General features: G+C 39.7%; 1 protein-coding gene across 3 annotated transcripts in view; it reads right to left on the bottom strand.

The window, feature by feature from the left end:
* The window catches only part of camkmt (calmodulin-lysine N-methyltransferase), a 126,333-nt gene that overhangs the window by 37,496 nt on the left and 66,299 nt on the right, over positions 1 to 22,538 (bottom strand). The window lies entirely within an intron of this gene.

The following is a 22,538-nucleotide window of genomic DNA, read 5'->3' as shown; positions in this document are numbered from 1 at the left end:
ATGCAAGTGTGTGTATGAGAGAATGTGTGTGAGACAGCGGGTCCGGTGGGTGATAATCACAGCATGCAGGCCTGTCTGGCTTATCACCTACTGTCAGCCCTTCTCCTTCTGCCGTGCGTGTAACACACACTAAGACATGCACACTTGCATGCTCCAAACTATTTCCCCTCTTTCTTTGCGCACACATGTACAACTAGAGACAAATACACACATCTTGGCAGTAGAAGAAGTAAACAGTCATTTGAATAAAACTTCAGCTTTTTGCTTCTGGCTTTGAACAAGAAGGTTCGCTTTGGCGCCGTCTGTGTGTGTTTGTGCACACATGCATCTCTGTGTGTGTTTATATGCAGGAGTTTTTTTTTTTTTTTAAAGAATGAGGGGATATAGAATGAGTTGGAGAAAGCAAGCAAGCGAGAGAGAGAGAGAGACGGAGATTGAAAATGAGTGAGGTAACGAGAGAAAACTGGGGAGGGTTGGAGGAGGAGAGAGAAAAGGTGGTAGTCGATATAATAAGCGGCTTACAGGCGGTCTCTCATCACCTCATGGAGCAGACATCACTGCTCTTTCGCTCTTCTTCCCTGTGTCTATCTCTCTTATTCACTCTGTCTCTAACTCTCCCTTCCCCTCGCTCCGGTTTGGCAAGATTAGCTCAAGCAAGCAGGATTTAATAATGCCTATTGATAAAATGTCCAAATATTCGTTTTCCCGTTTAGAAAAAAAAAACAAAAAAAAAAAACTTTCTGCAGCTTGCCCTGACAGTACGTGCACGCACACATATACAAATACAATGACAGCCTAAGTAGCTAAACTGTGTGTCTAGAGAGCATGAAGACAACTACAAGGCTGAAACACAGTGACATTTTTAAATTCCATCTATTATTCTTCGTCAGCAAGGAGCTTGTCACACGGTATAGAAAACTTTATATCATCAAGTGGCACACAGGTCAGTGCTTGTATATTGTATATAGGACCCTAACCCAAATTATACTGTTTGTTATGTATATTAATACTTTCTTTTATATGACATTTTCTAGATTTAAAGGTGAAGGCTGCTGCTTTTCAGCCATCTACAAACACCACAGAAGTTCAAATGTATTTATTTTTTTAATTATCTCCTGGCTTTCCGAAGTGGACCTGACTTTGTGTCTCCATTAACTTTGAGGTCCTATTTAATCCTGATGTATGACATGCATGCTCTCTTATCTCAAACATTTGCACACAAGATTTGAAAATAAAAGGTACAGATTATTATTAATAATGAGGTAAAAGAGGACGATCAAAAAACTGTGCGTGGCAAATTGTTAGGGACACATGGTCAACATGGATTTTCTGTTATTCAGCATAACCTGAAGGTGGGATTTTACCTGTTAGTCTTAATTTTCTACAATGGTAGCCGACTATGGTCGAGAATGTTTATCACATCCGGATATTATATTTTAGATATCAAATGTTCAATATTTGAACATGAGAATGGATCTGTGAAGTTCTCATGGTCACAGATAATCTGTTCTTTAAATTAGTACCAATTGAGGTTTCGGAAAGTGTTCCCCCTCTGAGAGTCATCATAAATTGGTCCAAAACTCCCGTAGGCAGCTAAAAAAATGAAGAAATAATATCAAAAGTAAAAAAAATAATTAAATTTACAGAAACGGGTGTAATCTGTGTAAAAAAAAAATAAATAAATAAAAAAATCACTCAAAAGTGTAAGCTGTTTTATTTAAGGTGACTATATTTAATATTGTGAATATTTATTGCAGCATTGTATGGGAAAAGCTTCCTGAGTGCCATGGTACAACTCAATGTGCTTTCATTTCTGCATGGGATTTATCCGGGACCCTTTAATGGTGATAAAAATGCATTTGTCTTTTGCTGCATCCTCAATCTGTCTTAAACTTTGGCCCCTTGCCTTTTGATTGTGTGTTCACATTAAACATAATGACTTACGAACTGACACAATCGCCCTGTGAAATGACAGGTCAGCGTCTCTCCTTTGTGTCAATTTGTGTCAACAGATGACACTTGACTTGAGGGGTCACCCAGAACATCTTGGGCAGATGAACAGTAGAGGGTGGTAATGTAACATTAAACCGCATGTGATCCAGTGCTGTTCTCAAAGGTGTCTACACAAGACTTGAGAGATTTCTACATATATATACAGTATGTTAATCAAACATTCAGCAAGACCATATGTTACTGTGATAAAAAAACAATACCACCTAACACTAAATCCTGTAGTTTAGTTGAGTTCAGTCACAATAAAGTGAAGTGCTTGTCATGTTTGCAGATCCTCCACTGAGCGCTCATTTCTGTCCTTGGACTGGATTAACTTTTCTTCATATATGTGCCAATGCGTGTGCAAAAGTGGGTAAACATATGTAAGCTTGTGTCAGAGAGAGAAAGACAGTCCAAAGTAATAAGGCTTTGTAAAGCATATGTGAATCTGATGGATAATCTCCAACTCCAATAACATTAATAGCCCAGGGTGATAAGAACTTTGTGTGTGATGTGTATGCATGTGGTTTCATGTGTGATCAGTATGTGGTACCTGCTTCTAAGTTTTTTTTTGTTGTGAGTGTGTGTGTGCGTGTGAGCCTCCCAGGTCGAGGTGCACTGTAGGAAATGAAGAGATCAGGAACAAAGAGCAGATTACTCTTCCTGAGGATAATGAAATTATTTCTCACCTTCAATTACTAGATGAGGAAAGGAAACAGTGTAGGTGTGAGTGTGTGTGCAATTCTGTATCTGCTTAATATAGTTACTGCTCCTAGGAACTAAACCTTGTCAACAGTGTTATCCTTAAAGTCGCATTTGTGACTGTGGGATTGTGTGCAAGAAACACTGTTTTCTGTGCTGCGACTGGTCATTTTGGGATATGTTATTTCAACTTGTGGCAATGGTCTTAACATGTAAATGTGTGGCTGTGATGGTCTGTTGTGCATGTGTACATAAGCAAGGAGGTTTGCTTTATTATTGGCAACCAATTTTTGATTCTGTGTCTCTACTCATGCCACTGCAGCAAAAAAGCTTCTTTTTTTAAATCAAGAAAAGGCAGGTGCTATTCAGGGTCCTCTTTATAATGTGCCTGAAATAAGACGGAAAGACATGTCTCATCCACGACCATATGTTTTATAATAATTTTAACAGTACTGGGGCTGGGACACCTGCTGAACCAGAATTTGTAGCTGCAGCCACAAACTGGATTTACTATTAAATTCCTCTGTCCTCAACATGATCCTTCTACATCCTGGTGACCCCTGGCCACTCCAAGACTTAACGCAACACTAATCTGGCTTCAGTAGCTGTCAGTAATCACATGCACTGGGATGGAATTATCCTTCCACCTCTAAGTTTTCTTCCCGTTACTTATCCTGATTTGGGCTGTTGTGGCAGTAGGCTAGGAACGTTACCCTGGTGACCCAGGCATTCTTCACACTGCACATGTCTTAATGATTTTTTCTGAGGAATGCTGAGGCATTCAAAGGCCAAGGAGCCAAGAGCAGAGAAAGAATTAGCTAAAGGGCTATTTCGAGTACCTAAAGGGGATTCGGGCAGGTAATATTATACTATCTCACTAACTAAGCCAAGTAAAGCTAAAAGTACTTGAGCTGAGGCTGTTACTCTGTTCTCAGTACCAAGACTTAATTAAAAATCCCAAAGACTTTAATTTAGAAGATAGACGTTAACGTGTGCGAGAGAGCAACATTACTCGCTGCTTTTCAGATTGTTAAAATGTTTGCAAAGTTGAAGGACTCTTCATGTAGTCCAAGTGTCAAAAGATAAGTGGTCTCCTGAAGGTCAGAGTGGCCGCATATTGTCTCTGACAACTGTGCTTTATCATCATGAAGCTCAGTTTTACGATCGACTTGATGACTGCTGTGTTTGCTTTACAACTTAATAGGTCTTACTCATGGCAGCTGCTGTATTGGGCTAACAAGAAATGTGACATTGGTCATCAGTTTTTCTTAAAATCAGAAATGCAGCTTTATTTATTTTATCTCTGGAAAATAGTTCGGGTTTTTTGCCCTTCTTTCATCTTCCTCTGTCAGGTTTCCTGCAGAGAGAAAAAAAACCCCGACTTTATAAGGCTACAGCGTGAAAAACATAGTTAGAAAATCGTCGTGGTGGAGAGGGATGTGAACACTAGTGTGGAAGAGTAGAATGGGGAGAAGTTTTAAAAAAGAGTAAAAGGAGTGACAGGGCAATTCTACTGTGGAATAAGTAGAAGAGATGGAGAATAAAGGAAGAGAAAAGTAGAGTCAAACAAATTGTCTGGAAGAAAGAAAAGTGAGGAGAATGCAATATATTGAATGAGGAGGAAATGGAGAGGAATGACAAGAAAGAAGAACAGAAAGAGGGAGAAGAGGAGTTCTGGGAATGAGAGTAGGAGTAGGAGGAAGGGAAAGGATGCAAAAAAATAGACAAATATCAAAGAGGAAGTGAGAGAGCAATGTCAAGATGGGGTTAAGTGGGCCGTGATGTTGCTGTGTGCACGCACACACATACCTCTATCACAATATGGATGCACACAAACACACACCTCTCTGTTACTCTCTTATACACAGCGTATTGCTCTCCCCTCAGGCCCAGCCTGTTTTCAGGCTCTGTAGCTCTCTGGTGGTGATCCATCTCCACATTAAGTGAGGCCTCAGATAATTCCTAAGCCTCCTCCATGGCCGATCCAATAAGGGATAAGGCTCTCGGCTAGCCATGATCAACTGACAATCTGTCCTCTCACACGGCTACTTTAGTGGAGGCCAGGATTACCCCAGCCGGCCTAGACAGTGTATACACAGTTCATAAGACCACCTAGCTGTGTGCATGTGTGTCTGTGAGTGTAGGAAAAGCTGTGAGCATATCTGAGAAAGGTTATGTGAGTGTGTTTACATTCCAACTGTCACTTCTTCCAGAAATAAAAATTTGAACAAAACTGAAATATATCACAATTCTTTGGTTTTATTCGATGCCAACAATGTCTGTCCACCTGTGGTTAGAGCAGGTGTCTTATCCTTTAGTATCATCTTAATGATTTCCTGTGTGAAGTCGTACAGATTTACAGCGTGTGATGAAATTGTAGTGTGACATGGAATTTCATATAGTGGCTCCAGTTCCTAAAAGTATTTTCTGGAAACATAACATGTGCAGCATATATTGCTGTTTTACTGGTGATGGAATTATTACGAGCATCTGCAAGGGAGCTGCAGCAGCTGACTAACAAGAAAATGCTGAACACCTAACGTTGACTTGCTTGCATGTGGTGCATTTGGTGCCTTCAATGTCTTAATTTGGTTGCAAGTTACACAGAAAATAAGTCTGTCGACCTTTTAGTAGAGAAAGACTTTAAGTAGAACAGCTGCTTTGTAAAAAGTCATTAAAATTATCTTTGTTTGTTACAAAATTATGAATCCATAATACTTTCAGACAACAATTATCCTCTTAGGACACTTTGCTCACTTGTTTCAACCAGTTTTGCAGCAACGTAGCAAACATAACATTAGCTATTTTACTCGGAGGTTGTCAGGGAATGCATTAGGTGCTCTATCACAAGGCAGATTACTTCTAAAGGTCTGACGCATCCATCTATCCAGGCTATGGCCGGAAAGACTTACAGAGTGTACTTCAAACATATGAATGGGTTACTGACATTCAAAGTTTCTCCACCTTCAAATGGATGCTCGAAGTTGACGGCCTCGACAGAAAAATGAGCAATGAGAGTGCTGATCTGTTTTTACCAGCTGTAGTTAAGAGGTTATAATGTGACAAAAAGATAGTTTAAGAATGATGCTTCATAAAGGGTAGCACTTAAGTTGATTGGACCGCAATTTGATATTGAATGACAAAAGATGATAAAAGTCTGTTGGTACAAACTGCTGTATTTAAGGAAAAACCTTTTAAATATATATTATCACCCAGTATTTGATTACAAAGCATGTGTTTAAGGGGTTGAGGTTGGGAACACACATAGACATATGCAGGAAATAAAACTAAAATATCAACAAAAATAAAGTTGCACTACTCTTTAAAAGGTATAAAGCTAAGTCCCAAGGTCCTCGTTTGATTTGATTTCTGATTCAGCCTGTTGAGTTGGGTTCAAAATGCAAGACCCCTGTGTTAAAATGCACTACAGCTGTGTAAAACCAGTTAGGTCTCTCTTGCTTATTTGTCTTGTCACGACATCTGTTACATCTGTAAACAACTGTAAAATCATGTATTGTTATTGATGGGCATCACTGAGTGATATGCAAGTGGATTCATCACTTAATTGTAATTTTGAGCTTCAAAACCCAATACTATGCCAACTTAAGGCTTCAAAACAGCAGTCCACAAACTACTGAATTATTTTAGGACAATTCAAATCAAATTTAGGGTCAAATTATAACATTAATTTTCTGTTTGTATTCATTCCTCTTGTTCTGAGGAATCACTAGAAGTTTCCATTAACTTATTTATTCACTTTTTTTTTTTTTTTTTTTAGAGCATGTTGAAAAGGCAACTGTAAAATTTTCAGACTATGCTAAATAACCAGCACAAAATTGTAAAAAAAAAGTGTAATCAATAAAAAGAATCTGGAGACTGGAGGTTCTTCAAATTCAAAATTTCAGGAGCCATCATTCAATCTATAAAGCGACCAACTGTAGTCAAGTGTTTGGAAGAAGAAAAGCTGCAAGTCAACAGGGATAAAGAACAAAAAGAACAAATATGATTTATTAATTTCCGAGCATTTCAAAATCAAAAAAGGCAAAATGATTTATTGCCTTTAAGGACTTTCATCCCCTGATAAAAAACAAAGATTTGGTAAGGCTTTAGAAAAGCAGGAACTATTAATAGCAGCAAGTTAATATTAATAGTAATTACGAAACGATCACTCTGCCTTGCTGGAATGGTAAATACACAAGCTGTGAATAGGCATTTTAGATAGCCTATTCGCCTTTCACCAGAAGAGCCAGGCAGTGTGTGATAAGCATCGACATTCTAGCCAACAGAGTCCGCCTTGGAGACACTCCTGATCCCTTTTTCCATTGAAATAGGCTCATTTTAGCACGCACTCACGAGCACACACCCACACATGCACACAAACATACACTTGCACACACACGTAGAGGACTGTGCAGGGCTTCGATAAGCGTGGCCCTTCTCTCCGTCTCCCTCTCTCTGAGTAAACATCGTTTTGGATTAGGCAGAGTATAATGAGAGCAGGGGGCTATCTGCCCACCACGCCTGCATTGTGGCCCCCCGCTCCTCTCTGAGGGGGCCGGGACCAATCTTTACTCTGCTATTTATCCCCCTCCTCTGATAGCTTACTTATCTGCTACAAAATGCCAGGGCTGACTGCCTGTCTAACTGGCCCTGTAACTGTCTGAGGGTTTCTACGCCTGCCTGTCTGTCTGACATTTTGTCATAAAGCTTTAAGACAAATTCATGTCTATGTCTCATTTTATCTGTTCTCCATCTGTCTGTCAGCATTTCTCTTTTCTCATATCTCATCTGCTGGTGCTCGCTGTTAAAGAGGACAGTACCACAGTCGAGGTGACATCATAGAGCACGGCCTTGGTATACATAGAACAAGAGAGGCCAATTTTCCAGTCCAGTCTCACAAAAACTTTACAATTTTACAGGCAGAGTTAGCAAGACATGATGGGAACAGTTATGACTATAAAAACGTGTACGTTGTGACAAGTAAGTTTTTGTAACTTTATAATCATATATTTTGTAATATTGGATGTTAGTATGTACATTAATTCTAACCCATAACAGTTTTCTTTTAATAACATTCTCAGATCGCGACATCATGACGCTGACTTCTCACCTCTCGCTCCGGGTATCGCAACATCAACGTTCATTTGTCTCGCTTCATGGCGATGTAAAACACTCGATTAAACTACAAACACCTATAAGGAGGTTGGATGGATGGATGGAGGTGTTAGTACTCTGACTAAACAATCCAAATTTGAGACCAAAACCAAACTTTCCACAATCCCATCACTTTTACACTTCAATCTCACTTGTGATTCCTCATATTTCTATCCAGTAACGGCTAAGATTAGGAGTTTAAAAAGCATTGTCCGGTTCGGCACTATCACACTATCACATCATGTTAAATATTGTAACAAAAATAAATAAATAAAAATGAGGAGTTAATGGGCATCAAGGGGAGCTTTACATTCATAAAGCTTCCCTTGGCATAGCAAATGTGTTTAGCATAAAAGGTATTCAGATTACAATTCTGCTGCCATAATGCTGGACAGGACAAGGGGTTAATAAAAAAAATAATAATAATTTTAAATTTAAAAAAAAAAAGCATTGGGCAGGATAGAATAAATACACATATTTATTGATTAAGCTTTGAGGTTCCTGTCATTTTGCACAAAACAACAGACAAATGATTTGTTAATGTCTTAGTAGGTTTTGGAAAAGTAGACACCATTCTTATTATACGTTTTCTGTGTAACTAGGCTCGAGAGTGAGAGTGGCTTGATGGAGTAGATGGATGAAACACAGGTCGCCACTTCCAGTTAGGTGCCAGCAGAATGGAGGAGGGATACTGATATGTATTGCTATAAGATGAGCTAGCTGGACCTGATTAAGTAAAAAGATTAACTGAAAAGCAACTCCCAAACCAGCAGCCAGTCTTTAGGAAGTGGTTCAGGGAGAAGTCCTAAGACTTCAAGATGACCAAGCTCTTCATGCATGACAGCATCATGTGAATCAAAGCACTACAATGCTTAAGGAAAGTATTCATTGCCTGCTTGCTCCAAGCACAAGCTCACAAAGGCCATGAGACATCCAAATAAATATCACAAAAGCAGTAGGCCTTAATTATTCATCAGAGGAGCAAAATATGACAACCAAGTCAATATTTTATTATGTTTATGAAACCAGAAAAGTGTTGTGCATTCAGTATTTATGTTGAATTCAAATGTTAAGTTAGAAAAGAAAAAAATTCCAAGTCCAAGGTTTTGTTTTGTTTCTTTTCTAAAGAGTCATTCTGCTTGGTAGGAAAAGATATAGTTGGACTAAGCAAGCATAAACTGTTGGATTCAATGTGTTTTTTATTCTTGTTGTTGAGTGAAAGTAACAATGCGCTTTAGTTGTTGTCAAAGAAAATGCAGCAAGCTTGACAACACCGTCATGAACTGGCTGCATTCAACACCTAGCCCATCATGCCATGCACTTCTTGTGGACAACAAAAGTAGAGAATGCACACTTGATGAAATTACATCTGGTGCGCAACCATTGTCAGTACAGAGTGCAAATTTGGAGGAAAGAAAAAATAAGGGAAGTAAGGGTTACAGGAGGAGAGTTGAATTAAGTATGGACAGAGAAAGAGAAGGCGGAGTGAGCGAGAAATACAGCAGGGCAGAATTACAGAGGGGAGGGAAAATCGAATGAGAGAAGGGGGAATGAGATGTGGGGAGAGAGAAACAAAGGGAGGGTCTGATGTGTAGCTAAGAGACATACGAGCATGGAGGTGTGGGCTTTAGCTGGCAGAAACGAGCTCTGCAGAGCTTCACTCAGTGATTGGCATACAGAGAGTGGCACGGGGCCATGTGAAAACCCCAGATTACGCCACACACACACACTCATACGCAAACACACAGTGTAGAGGACCACCACAGATTACATCTCTCAACTTTGCTGGCAAAAGGCAGAGAGACCAAATTACAGGGTGTCACCTGCAGGAAGCTATCTAGTTTCTTCAATGTTGATGCATATGAATAATTAGGACAAGGGAGAAACAGAAGATGGGGGTGAATGAAATGGAAGGAAGGAAGAAAGACTGTTTTATCTTACATACAATAACACCCAACTCTCATCAGCTGATTTATATCAACTATCCCCATCTATGCCATCCCAAATTTAAAAGAAGATCAGTCTGTACCGCATGACCACGATGATTCCAAAAAACTAATTTGAACCGACTTGTCATTTTCATGTCAACCTATTTGAAATCAGCCATTGAAAAATAACAATGTCCTATAAAACGAGCCCCATCTTCAAATAAATGCAATATTGGAGGCCAAGAACACATCAAAAGCTGCGTCAGTTTGTAGTTTGCTTTTTTTTTTTTAGCTGCTCTACCGTTCAGGTCATGATACTGTATATGCAGTCATTTCACAGACTACAGACCACTACTGCTGCTCACACTGTCTCCTTAAGAACAGTGGAATATGAATTCTTACTCAGAAATGTTCTAAACACTGAATTCAAATCCATGTGGGTAATGACCAGTGCTGCACTACCTGGTGTGACATTAAACTTAGCTGCAGCTGATTAATCTGTTAATATTTTATTACTATCAATATAGGGAAAGGGTAAATGTTTTAATGATTGCTGCATTCCACCTGGACAAGGTCATCTGTAAAACAAAAAGACAAAATCCAAGATGAATCAATCCGAGTCAAACCCCATTAACATTTTTGCTCACTACAAATTTGCTAGAAAATGACAAATATATTGAGAGGATTTTTTTAATAAATCTTGTGTTTAAATTACGCACTCAAAGTGGGGCTGCCAGGACTGTTCCCCAATGCAAGTACATAGTGTGTTCAGGTTCTCAGTCAGGTCCATTTCTTTCATGTTACCTCTGCCTCAGAAAACTCAGGATGCCAACAACCAACTGCTGTGTGGATGTAATGTGATTCCATGCACGCTTTCTCTTGTGTGACAGATCAAAATGTTTATTCAGTTTAATGTGACAGCAGAAAACTACAGCATCTACGGTGATCGGTTTTCTGACAGTGGTTTAAATCATCTCTTCAACAAACACCGGGAAGCAAAAAAATGCGAACATCAGCTATTGTCATGGCAACCAAGGAAACTATATGTGTTTCTTGAGGGTAAGACCATTTAAGACAATATATATGTTCAATACTAAATGTGTGTATTCACTTTTACAGATTTTACTCAGGATTTTTCCAAAGTTTCAGATCTCTTTTGCAAAGTAAATTTGATCTTTTTTTCTTTTTTTTTTCAATTCGACCCTCTGATTCTGTGAACCAGTAATATTCACATGGGACTTAAAAGAAACATGGAACACATTAGAGTGTATCGAGTCAGGTGAAAGCATGTGTAACTTAAATGAGTTTATGCCTTTACAGTACATCAGTTCAGAGTATGAAAGGGATTTATAAAACAAGAACCTCAAGATTCAGAGAAGGAAGAAGGGGGTGGGGGCTGAAGAGCATCAAGGAGTCTGCCCAGTGACTGCACTGATGCCTTAAACATGAGAACCAGATTTTCTATATCAGTGAAGAGGTGCAAAAGGGAAAAGGGAGGAGAGGGAGGAAGAAATAATGCAGAGGTGAGATTGCAGGAACCAAACGGAAAGGTGAAGAGGAAAACACAAGGGAGTTAGATCTGTTTGGCTTTCAAAGACAGCGCTACTAAGGGTCAGATTGTCAGTTTCACAAGTTTTTTTGTTAACTCACAGGTAATGTTAGCCGAAACGGGTTTAACACATCCACATGCTAGTCAGTGATTGCTGAGAAATGCCTATGATGCTCATTGCAGGTAAAAACTTAATATAAATCATGAAAATTATCTCTCACTCTTATCACAATCAGCCCAGTTGAGTTGACCCTGCATACATGCCCGGTAGCCACACCAAAGTTTGTCCAATGTGGCAACATTGAAAAATGTGTGACAAAGCGGTTATAAAATCTGTACTCTAGTAGAGCAGAGTGACAGTCTGGCAATGTCTAAAGTGGCTGTGAGATGTCAGTTAGTCTCATTGTGTTGATTTTCAATCACAATTTCTGACAATAAACAGACAAATGTGTGAATGAGAGCAGCTTCAGCGGGAATTCAGCTGTATTGATATACAGTTAAGACTATTTCTTTTTTTTCTTTTTTACAAAAAGATGCATAAAGATGGAACTTTGGGGCATTTGAGTCTAGTTGAGCATATACATGCAAGCATGCCCCAACTACATTGTCTGTGTGTGCTACTCCAGTTTTGAGAAGCTTGATTTTGTATAATACTGGTCAAACTGACATGTCTTTATGCTTTTTCAAAGTTCGGTCTGGTTGGACTAACAATTTTTTTTGCATAAAAAGGTGCTTTCTATATAGTTCATACTACATAAATTGAATGCCACATTTATCTAAAACTTCTGAATGACCTATGGGGTGTACAATACAATTTGACATGACTTAGCAGGGATGGGATTAGGGGAAAGGGCTCTAAAAACAAAGGGTAAATAAAACAGTAAAACAGCTCAGCTGTGATCCCCATTCAGCAGAGATAATTGTTGGTATAAGCTTGTCTAATCACATCTTCTTGATAGGCTGAATTCTGTGCAATTTAAGTAGGGCTGTAGTTTTTAATGTCTGATGTGATTCAGCAGTGACAGACAGTTTTATGCCTCCAGCAGAATATCCGTATGCATTGTAATAATCATTTAAATCAGACAATATTGAAAGTTTGTGTTTCATTTGCCCTGACATAATGCATATTGCCCCACTCCCATTTAGATTTCCACGCTGCCCAGACTGGGCTCATCAAAATATTAATCTAGAGTGATCAAATTTGATTGATTTGATAATACTGTACAAAAGACGGCCTTTAAGGCATGCTGCTCGGCACCATGTCATTGGTTTTGTTGCTATGACTGGTCAAGAGGCATTTATAATTAATGCCGTGGAACAGGAAAATGTCCCTCAGAGTGAATTATTTTTTTTATCAGTCAAAACTTGAATTATATTGGGAAATTTCCTCCAGTACAACTAATCACAGAATGTGTGTAAAAGTGTGTCACTGACTTTGATTTGACTTTTTTTTTTTTCCATTGATGGCCTTAATCTAAAAATACTCAAGTATTTGCCAAGAATGACAAGCCAAGTCAGTTTAATTGGTGTCTCTAAGATTGTCCTTTTGAGTGAGTGTGAGCGTGTGTGTGGTTGTTTGTCTCTGTGTGGCCCTGTGATGGACTGGCGACCTTTGCAGGGTGTACCCCGCCTCTTGCCCGATGACCGCTGGGATAGGCTCCAGCCCCCCTGCGACCCGACCGACGGATTCAGCGGTTATAGAAAATGGATGGATGGATGGCTGGACAAGCCAAGTCAAGCCCCATGAGGATTTGACAGCAAGTACACTAAAATGTTCCGACTTAAGAGTTGAAAAGACAAAGCTAAGTCTAGTGTTGGGTGTTGAGGGGGTGGAGGTGGTGAGCTAGACGTGTGGTTGACTTAAAAGCTGTGAACACAGATGCCTGGGCTTCCCGTCTTAGCTGAAACAAAAGGGAGTTCCACAAACTCACCATGAGGGGCAAAACAGCGTGTGCATATGTGATACAGCAGTGCCTGTATGTATTTCAAATCAGTTAGTGTATTTGCATGTGTGTCTGATGGAGTGTGTGCGTGTAACAGGCTGCCCAAAGGCTTCCCATGCGCAGGCTTTTCACTGGAGTGGCAGATGAGCAGGGGAAATATCCCAGGGCATCCCGTCACTGGCCAGAGCCTCATCTGAGCTGAAATGATGTTAGCACTCTGTTTTGGAGCACTAACCCAGAAGCAATGTAAACCCTTCCTTCTTCTCTTTCTTCTCCCCGTACATTTTCTTCCTTCCTTCATTTTGTTCACTTTTCTTCTTTTTTTGCTACTTATTTTCTGATCGTGCCCTTTCATCTTTCCTATTTTTGCCAGGCTGGTGGCCACTAAAAGGGAACGATTAAAAATATATATTTTTTTAAATCAGACATATTTCATTAGGAAACCAGTTATGTTGCTTTTCAGTATTTGTTTAGTTTGTTCTGCTTTTCACAGTCAAACTGATCACTGTAAACCCGAGAAAGTCCAGAGTAAAGTAGAATATACAGTAGATACATTTATCCGTTTTTTAAATCAAAACATTTCTAATCATGTTACAGGAATCATGTTAATAATTCCCTAACATGTCCCAGAAACTGAGCTTCTGTGAAGTGAAAGATATCTGCTGATGTCCTCTTAAAATCCATCTTAAGGACATGTCCCTTAAATTTCAAATGAAACCCCAAACAATGTTTATTTGATTCTCATTTAAAATGTACTGATCAAAGTTGCATTTTAAATTTCAAAGACCAAAATATAAACTCCTAGAAACCAATCCAAAAAAGGCCTTTTTTACTTAACATTCTGTGACCAGTATTTTCATCTTTATCACCATAATTGTAACCATTTAGAAAGCAAGAGCCCGTTCTCATTGGTGCCCTTACCTCCCAAAACCTTTGAGTTTTTTAAAAACACATTACATTTTGACAAGATTTCAAAATGATGCCGCTTAAAGGGGAACTCCGGTATTTTCAACATTAAGCCTCTTTTCTGAGTCGTCTGCAATGTTTTAGAACCCCCCTCGCCGCTTTTTTGATGTTTACTGCTGTCTCCGGTATTTGCCTAATTTTGATTCTTCTCAACCTGCTTCAGAATGGCAAGTCATATGCATGTCTTAAAAGGTCCGTAAAAGCACCATAAACGTCCGTTTTCAAAATCATCAACTCACCGGAGTGGTTACTGGTGTGCACTGGTAATCCGTATCAAATTTCGTGGCGAAAAGTTGCTTCTGTCGTGTTTCATTTGACATTTTGTACTGGATGTTCGTTGATATTACTCCGCCACCGCTACGAAAATAGTGCGAGCATGAACGAGCTGCCAAATATTTTTATATTTTGCACTAATTTTCTGCTGATCCATCAACTGATTGAACATCCAACTGTTTCAATTAAGTCGGATGAAAAAAAGGGAACAATTATCTAATTTTGTTACTTAAAACTGTATTCAAGGCGGCACAGCATTTAATTTTATTAATATTGTCAGAACCTGTATTCAACAATCCCTTTAAATGAGTTTGAGTTTTAAGCCACATTGTATAGCTTTGCAGATATTATATCACATGACTGTAACTAAATGAATAGTTTTCTGAAACCTGGCACAGAGTACCCTGACATTAAGATGCACTGCATTGCATTCTCCCAGCAAGAAGCTCAACATTAAGACTCTCAGTTGTCAGGAATGCCACGGCTAACCCAATTGGAGCTTCCATCATATTTCAATTCCCACAACAATCTTCACATTTTATTCCCCTTACAAAATCTCCCTTATTTCACATTAGATTCTCAGACAGAGGCAAGCTGATCTTCTGCAATCAAAGCCAGTATCACACTGGGTTGATGGCTAAGGCCAACCAAGCCACACTGGTGGAGATGGTACCTTCCCCACTCCTCTTGTCTCATCTCCCCATGCATTCCTTCTCTTCTCATTCATTCCCTGTCTCACCCCCCTCATCCACCACCACTAGTCACCACTCTATCCTCTGTCTCTCCTGCATTTACCACCGCTGCCACATGGGGAATTAAGTGGTATTACAAGGAAAGACTTCTAGCTGAGCTTAACTGCATTACATGAGCAGGTAATATACCCTGAGAGACTGTGTGAGAGAGCAAGAGGAGTGGGTGGAGGAAAGAGGTTGTCTTGTGAGAGAAAGATGGAGCAGGAGGGAGAAAGAAAGACGGTCTTAAGTGAATTGTCAACTCAAAGGCTCCAATCACAGTGAAAGCTCTGGACAAAGAGCACCCATGGACGCCAACGGAGAACACCCTGGGGGTAACGAAAGGCCACTTAGCCCTCTATGACTCCCCCTGTAGTTTTGTCTGTCTGAATCTGTCCACCTCTCTCACTGTAAATCGAGGCAACGCTCTTCAAAATGATACCTCATGAAAAAAAAACCTAAAAGAGGAAGGGAGGGAAAGAAATGGAAGCATGGGATAAAGTGAGAGAAAAAACAGACGTACATATTTCATTAATATTGGTCCCATACATAGGCAGGCAAGTAGGTAAATGAATGATCTGACCAACAGGGAAAATACCTTGTAAGAGAAACATGTCAGGTTAATGCAGAGCAATAAGCAAGCTCGTTATTAACAGCATTTTATATAAGGACTTTAGAGAGAGCAGTTTTTCATTTTTTGTCACCACTTAAAATTATAATTTTTCACGATTTTAGCATGCTTTTAGCAATCTTCCTCTGATCTGCAGTGTCTGGCTTTTACATATGAAGAACATCCATTATTTGAACCAAACAAGCCCTCACAGTGTTATTGAAGCTAGGCAACTTGTCAACTTGTTGCCTAGCAGTACATATTGTTATATATATGTACTGTATAATCTAGTGTAAGTGGCACAACTCCTGCACTGTCAGATTCATTTTATATACTGGAGATGAGCAATCATAGCAACAGAGATGGCATAAACTGCAGCAGCAGCAAGGACTTGGTAGCAGCCTGTGGTGAAAAAAACTTATGAAACCTCTAGAAAACAAATCTGAGGCTGTAGTTGAAAAAGAAAGTGAGCATTTAGATGAAGAGCCTAAAAAAAGAGAGCAATTTACAACAAGGACATCGGTGAAAAGTGTTTGACAAAAGTCCCAAACTGCTAGTTTAGCTCTACTTTTAAGATAGATAGATATATATATATATAAAATATATATACAGAAATGCAATATAAATGCAATATATTGCATTTCTGTCTGTTCATATAATCCCTGACTGAACTGATAATTCTTGGATGTTTTCTGTTGCAGAACCCCGATGAGGAAGAGTCATCAGATTTTTGGATAGCTGAACATCAGATAAAATCTGAAAAAGTGAACAAAAAGTGAAATATTGGTAAGATGATAGACAATGGTTTCTAAATGAGCAAATTCAGTCCACCTCTTTCCACATGGATTGTTCACCTGCATGCAAACAAAGCCCCATAAAGCATGACTGGTCAATAGTTTGAGTAAAGACAGAAACCAGAAACGATATTGTCCTTTGTTTAACAAGTCTGTAGATTTGTTTACCCACATTTGCATAACAACACAAGTTACTTTATGACGTGTAAAAATCTAAACATTTGAAGAGCCTAAAACAGTGACCACTTAATTTCATTCAATGTGAGAGCCTGAGAAAGTCACTTATCATTCAACAACAGTACAACAAACAAGAAAGAAATATCCTAAGGAGGACACGAGAGAGAGAAAAAGAGAGAAAAGACAGAAGACAGGAAAGGAAAGGAGCATAGCACAAAGACGCCTCCACCTCAGCTCAGAGGATTCTCTCACAGAGCCCACTCTGGCCTCCACTCAGGCCCTCGGCAGCTCTGCAGGACCTCCACTTTCCATAAAGCCCATAGGCAGATCACTGGCTCCCCAGGGCTCAGCAGCCATGATGGCTCTATTCAGTAGTCCTACTAATGCTATGCTGATTGTTTGAGCACAGCTAGCATGTTGTGTGGCTAAGCATGGGTCATTTCCTCGTTTCCCCAATGTCTCTTTTCAAATGTCCAGGCAGGGAGGGCCCTTACTGGGGCCATGGGGAGCCACTGATGGTGACTTAAAGAAGGAGGTTTCTACAAGGAAGAAGTCAAACAGGAAAATCACAATGGTGCGTACACACACAATCAGTGGAATGAAATCATAATTCAAAATACAGAAATGAAAAAAAATATATATATATCTTTAGAATTCCAGGTAAAATACACCACAAAGTTGCTTGTGCACCCTCCAGAGAGTGACTATTGTGCAAAGTGACAAAGGAGCACTCATACAGCCACGCTTCAACATAATGGCTATGGCCTCTTGGTCCACTATTGTACCATAGAGGACCTCTGTCTACACATATATGTGTGCATGTCCTTAAATGTGCTCACTCGGAGCAACTTCTTTGCTTTAAAAGTAGCCCAATGAGCCTGTCAGAGAAATATAAATACTTATGCCATTCATCTATGTATATTGAAACTATATTATTTCTAGTACAAAACATGACCCATAATCCTTTGTGCTTTTCTTAGCAAAGGAGGCAAACTGATTCTAGAAACTGAGGCCAATTTCTTGATACACACAAAGAGATAAATCCTTCCAGTTATTTTTTTTGGTCTAATAAAATAGATACATTTGAGATCTACGGGTATTTCTTGTCATTTTGGTCAGATTCTGTTTTCATGTAATTTAACATTTTAATAACAAACAGATTTTTTTTTTTTTTTAATTCCCACTTTTATTCTATTTTGAAATAACACTTTGATCAAAAATTTGCCATCTCAATGTTCCATTTAAAAAAAGTGCAGGGGAAAGGACTAATATGATGCCGTGTGTTATGAATAAATAGTAAATGGACAACATTTATACACTGCTTTTCTACTATTGTTGACTAATCAATGCACTTCCACACTACAAGCCACATTCACACACACTTAAACAGCACATTTCTGTCTAGTGCTTTTTCTCTATCATACATACACTCACAAGGAGGCAAGGTAGGTTTCAATGTCTTGCCAAAGGACAGATATGTAGACTGGGGGATCTGGGGATCAAACTACCTACGCTCTGATTGGCAGAAGCAATCACAGTGTAGTTAATACACACGTAATAAAAACACTGTTGATTCTAAATTTAAGTTCACCTCCAGCAATCGAGCCATACAAAACAACTAGCCCCATACACCTGAACCACCAGTCAATTCTCACTTTCTTAATTGATGAAAATATTTCAAGGACATTGTTGCATTTGCTGGGATGATGGTACACATATATGAAGCCTGACACACTAAGTTTTCACCCTGGACCCAAAAGATTAACTGCCAGTGCATTAGAGTGTGAGGACACAGGACACTTCAAGATATCCTGTGTCCTGTGTTAGATTATCAGGACATTCAGGTGCCTCCGGCTATCATCTGGATGACAGCAAAAGTGTGGGATTGGCAATTAAAGCTGGGAAAAAGACAGAGAAGAAGAAAGGGGAAGAGGGGGAATGAACACCAGGAAGAAGAGTGTCCAAGCTGGAGAGTGAAACAAAAAAATCAAGATATCTTGATATATCTCACGGGCAAGAGATATCAACCAATATAAGAATGCTTTGACAAAACTGAGAATGAGATTTAATGTGCATAGTCTCGTCATCAAAACCAGACAACAAGCAGATAACTTTGCACTGTAACCAGAAAAGGAAGGCCGTAATAAATATCAGATATTAGAGATTGTAACTTATTGAAACACTTCTCATTTGGTGTGTCTGTGCCTGTGTGCATGAGTGAATCTGGACATCATGTTGGTTCATCTGGAAAAGGTTTCCAGTGTTAGTGTGAGTATGCCAACTCACACTATTCTGCCTGATAGACTATTTTCCCATTAATATATCGATTTTGACATTTTTATTAAATATAACTTCCAAGTTAAAGAGCAAACATATGGTGTAGCAACGAAGCAGGCCGCTCTATACCCTGTATCCAAGTAACTGAATTGATTATGAAGTGAGAAGCATTTGAGTCTGTCTGATTCAGCCCAGCAGGTGACACCGATCGATCGATATCATCACAGTTTGCTATGCAGTAATTAATCAGAGCAGCATGCCACAATACCTTTTCAGTAATAACTCGGATAAACTGTCATCTTTCCCACAAAAATCAACACAACTAGAAAGAGAGGTATGTATTAAACAGTCTTTAAACTCATTTTGTGACACTTCTTCCAATTTTTCAAAACTCAAGGCATTTTACCAGTGTGGCTTTTTCAAATCATCATGGGGTATATAAGAAAACTGGTTGCTGTAACAACATCTAAGTGAACTATTCATTGTGGCAAGACTTGAATTTCCTTCGGGATCAAATCTATCTATCTAAGACACATGTGTGGGTCATGGGGCACTGGACATGTCAGAGAACGCTGAGATTTCTAATGATCACACAGAGTGATGGAAATCATTTTTTAGCAGGGGTTTTGTTGCTTCTAGCTTTCTTTTGGGTGATGATGTCTGTTTGATTGACTGTACTGTTTGATAAGTGACATCTGTGACAGAGGTACACTGACGATAGCCAACTGTCAGAGGGATGAGTTGAAGGGGAGGGAAGAGAAGAGCAAACACACACACACACAGAGGAACAGTTAGGGTCAGTAATTGTGTGGGAGGGTAAGTTCCCCTCATTCTTTCTGTTTGCTTTTCCTCGTCTCCCTCTCTGTCTCACACACATACACACACACCAGTCACCCCATCACCATCCAACATGATCGGTTTGCTCCCAGAAACCGCCAGCAGGAGCAGGGACGATGTCAGCTGACGTTCGTTTTCAGTTCACCAGTATTTACAGATGGTGCTTCTTAGCTGATTAAACTGTTTAACTCCATCAGCAGGGAGGAAACTTAAGTTTGGACATTGACACACACAAAATCATGCACACACCCACAAATGCAGTCTAAATTTGTTGAGCCCGAACTCCACAAAAGAACACACATACAAAAAGGCACACAAAAGAGGCTTTGAATAAAAAAGCAATATAAGATAGAGAATAAAAATGCATTGGTGTTGCCCTGTATCAGACAAAACGGAGCGACACTGAGATTAAGCATCATACTGTTGAGAGAGAGAAAAGGAGATGTGAATAGTGAAAGCCAAGATATCATCCATTCATTTTAAACAGGGGGTGGCTTGTGATTGAGTGAGCAAGTCTGTGAATGAATCTGTGTGTGTGCATGTGCGTGTGTTTGCATCCTGGCCCCTGGGTCGTGGCAAACGCACCGACACAAAATAAACAGCGCTCAATCTCCTGGCCGGTGATTGCTGCTCTGGTGTCAAGATAAGTCCTGGGCCAGTGGCAGCCGAGACTGGCCGCTCATCCGACAATGGAGGGCAGAGAAGGAGAGGCAGAGAGGAAGACTCAACAACTGACTGACTCTGTCTGTATGTGGATGTTAGCTTCCCTTTAAATCATACAGTATCGGTGGAGGAACTGCTGTGGCTGCAAACACTCATTTCAAGCTGTCCCTACAATTTAGAGCATTGAGGCAGTTGCAGTACCGATGCAGGAGAAAAAGTTGCCGGTCGGGAAGTGCTCCATCACCGCTTTTCTAAAAACAGATCAATATTACCGAGGTTTGAAAGATCAGGATTCATTTAACTAAGCCATAATAAATATTGCAAATTGCATTTTGGATTAGAGACTAAAGTCACAGGAGTAAATTACATGCAAAATTCTTGAGCCACCACTGATTTTTTTGTTTAATTCCAGGGAATCAGGTAATAGGTGAAAAAAAATATCATTAAAACACATTTAAAGTTAAATGGAAACTTGAAAGTAAGTATTTGGTATAAGCACTTCAACACAGCCTGAACCCTCTTAATCAAGCTTTTTTTCCATCTTTAAGTAGTCGTCAGGAATAGTTCTCCAAGTCCTCTTGAAGGACAAATAATATCCAAAATAAAACATTGAAAAGAAGCCTAGAGAAACCATTGCTCAAAAACATTCTTAAAAGATTACAAACAAATCTGGCTCCTTTGAAGCAAAATACAAAAGAGGGAACCTGATGCTCTCTTGCACCAGGTAACTCTTTGGAAAACAGAAAAGGCTCAGCGATGCTTGGACCAGCCTTAACGGTTATTTAAAGCCTTTTCAAATCATTTGAGCCAAAGAATAAAAAGTTCAGGGATGTCAAGATTTCTTTTTTAACTTTATTACATTATTATTATAAAAACACATCACAAGTATCGGTTCTGGTTTTCAGTGCAGAACATCCAGCTCCAGGTTGGGCTACACAAATCCAGAATAAAAACCTGAATAATGTTTCCAGCTGGTTCAAAGGGGGTGAGTTTTCTAAACAACATATAGCAGAGAATTTAAAAACAGAGTAAATAAGTATCAAACAAAAACAAATCCTTCACCCGTGCCATCAGTAACCACGCATTCCACCAGAAAGGAATGTTTCTCATTCGCGTATGAATATTGCAGGCATGACAAGTGCATGTAAACACACACAGGCGGAGTGCCTAAATCTACTCACAGGCAGCTATTAAGGAGAGCTATTAAATTGTCAGGCAGAACAGAGAGGCTGACAGGAACGAAACAGCGTGCAAGTGTGCATGTACGGTGGCAGAGAGGAGAAACCATGTGGGAAGCCACCGAACAGAGCATCCACAGAGACAGACAGAGAGCGGACATGCAGTCAGAAAAAAAACAAGGAAAGAAAGAAACAATTCCTGGCAGACTGCTAATTTTACTTGTCGCAGGGAGAAAAAAACCCCCACAAGCTCAAATTGTCAACGTCACCTCAAAACCCGGAGGAGGCTGTGTGTACACAGGTAGGAATAGGAAATGTGTGCGTGAACGGGAGGTGTTAGGAGAAAAGGCAATGCATTTGTGCAGTTTTTGTGGGCAGGGGGAGCCCTTTTTGTGTAGTTGTGAGATGTTTTGTGTGCACACATAAAAATGCACACACAGGCCCATCTCTCATATGTCACTTGCCAACTTCTTAATGTCAGATTCAATCAAGATGTTCACTCAACACAGTGTGGTAGAGTGTATGTGTTGTAGGTGTCTGGGGAAAGGACGGGCTGTTTCCGCTGATCAATGAAGAAGCCGGCAAGGTGACCGAGCATCATCTGTCTATTAATGTCACCGGTGCGCCTCTCTTCTCACTTTTTGTAACATCCTTTACCAACAGAGAACTTTTGCTCTGTTACCACAAGGCTCTAGAGGTGGTTATGGTTGTTCACTTCGACAGTCAACCACCTTGATCCAGACGAGGGATGGATTCCAATAGCC

This window comes from Odontesthes bonariensis, chromosome 2 (genome assembly GCF_027942865.1).
Source record: "Odontesthes bonariensis isolate fOdoBon6 chromosome 2, fOdoBon6.hap1, whole genome shotgun sequence".
Classification (NCBI taxonomy): Eukaryota; Metazoa; Chordata; class Actinopteri; order Atheriniformes; family Atherinopsidae; genus Odontesthes; species Odontesthes bonariensis.
Note: the sequence above shows the minus strand (reverse complement) of the source record. Positions and strands in the feature narration are given on the sequence as shown.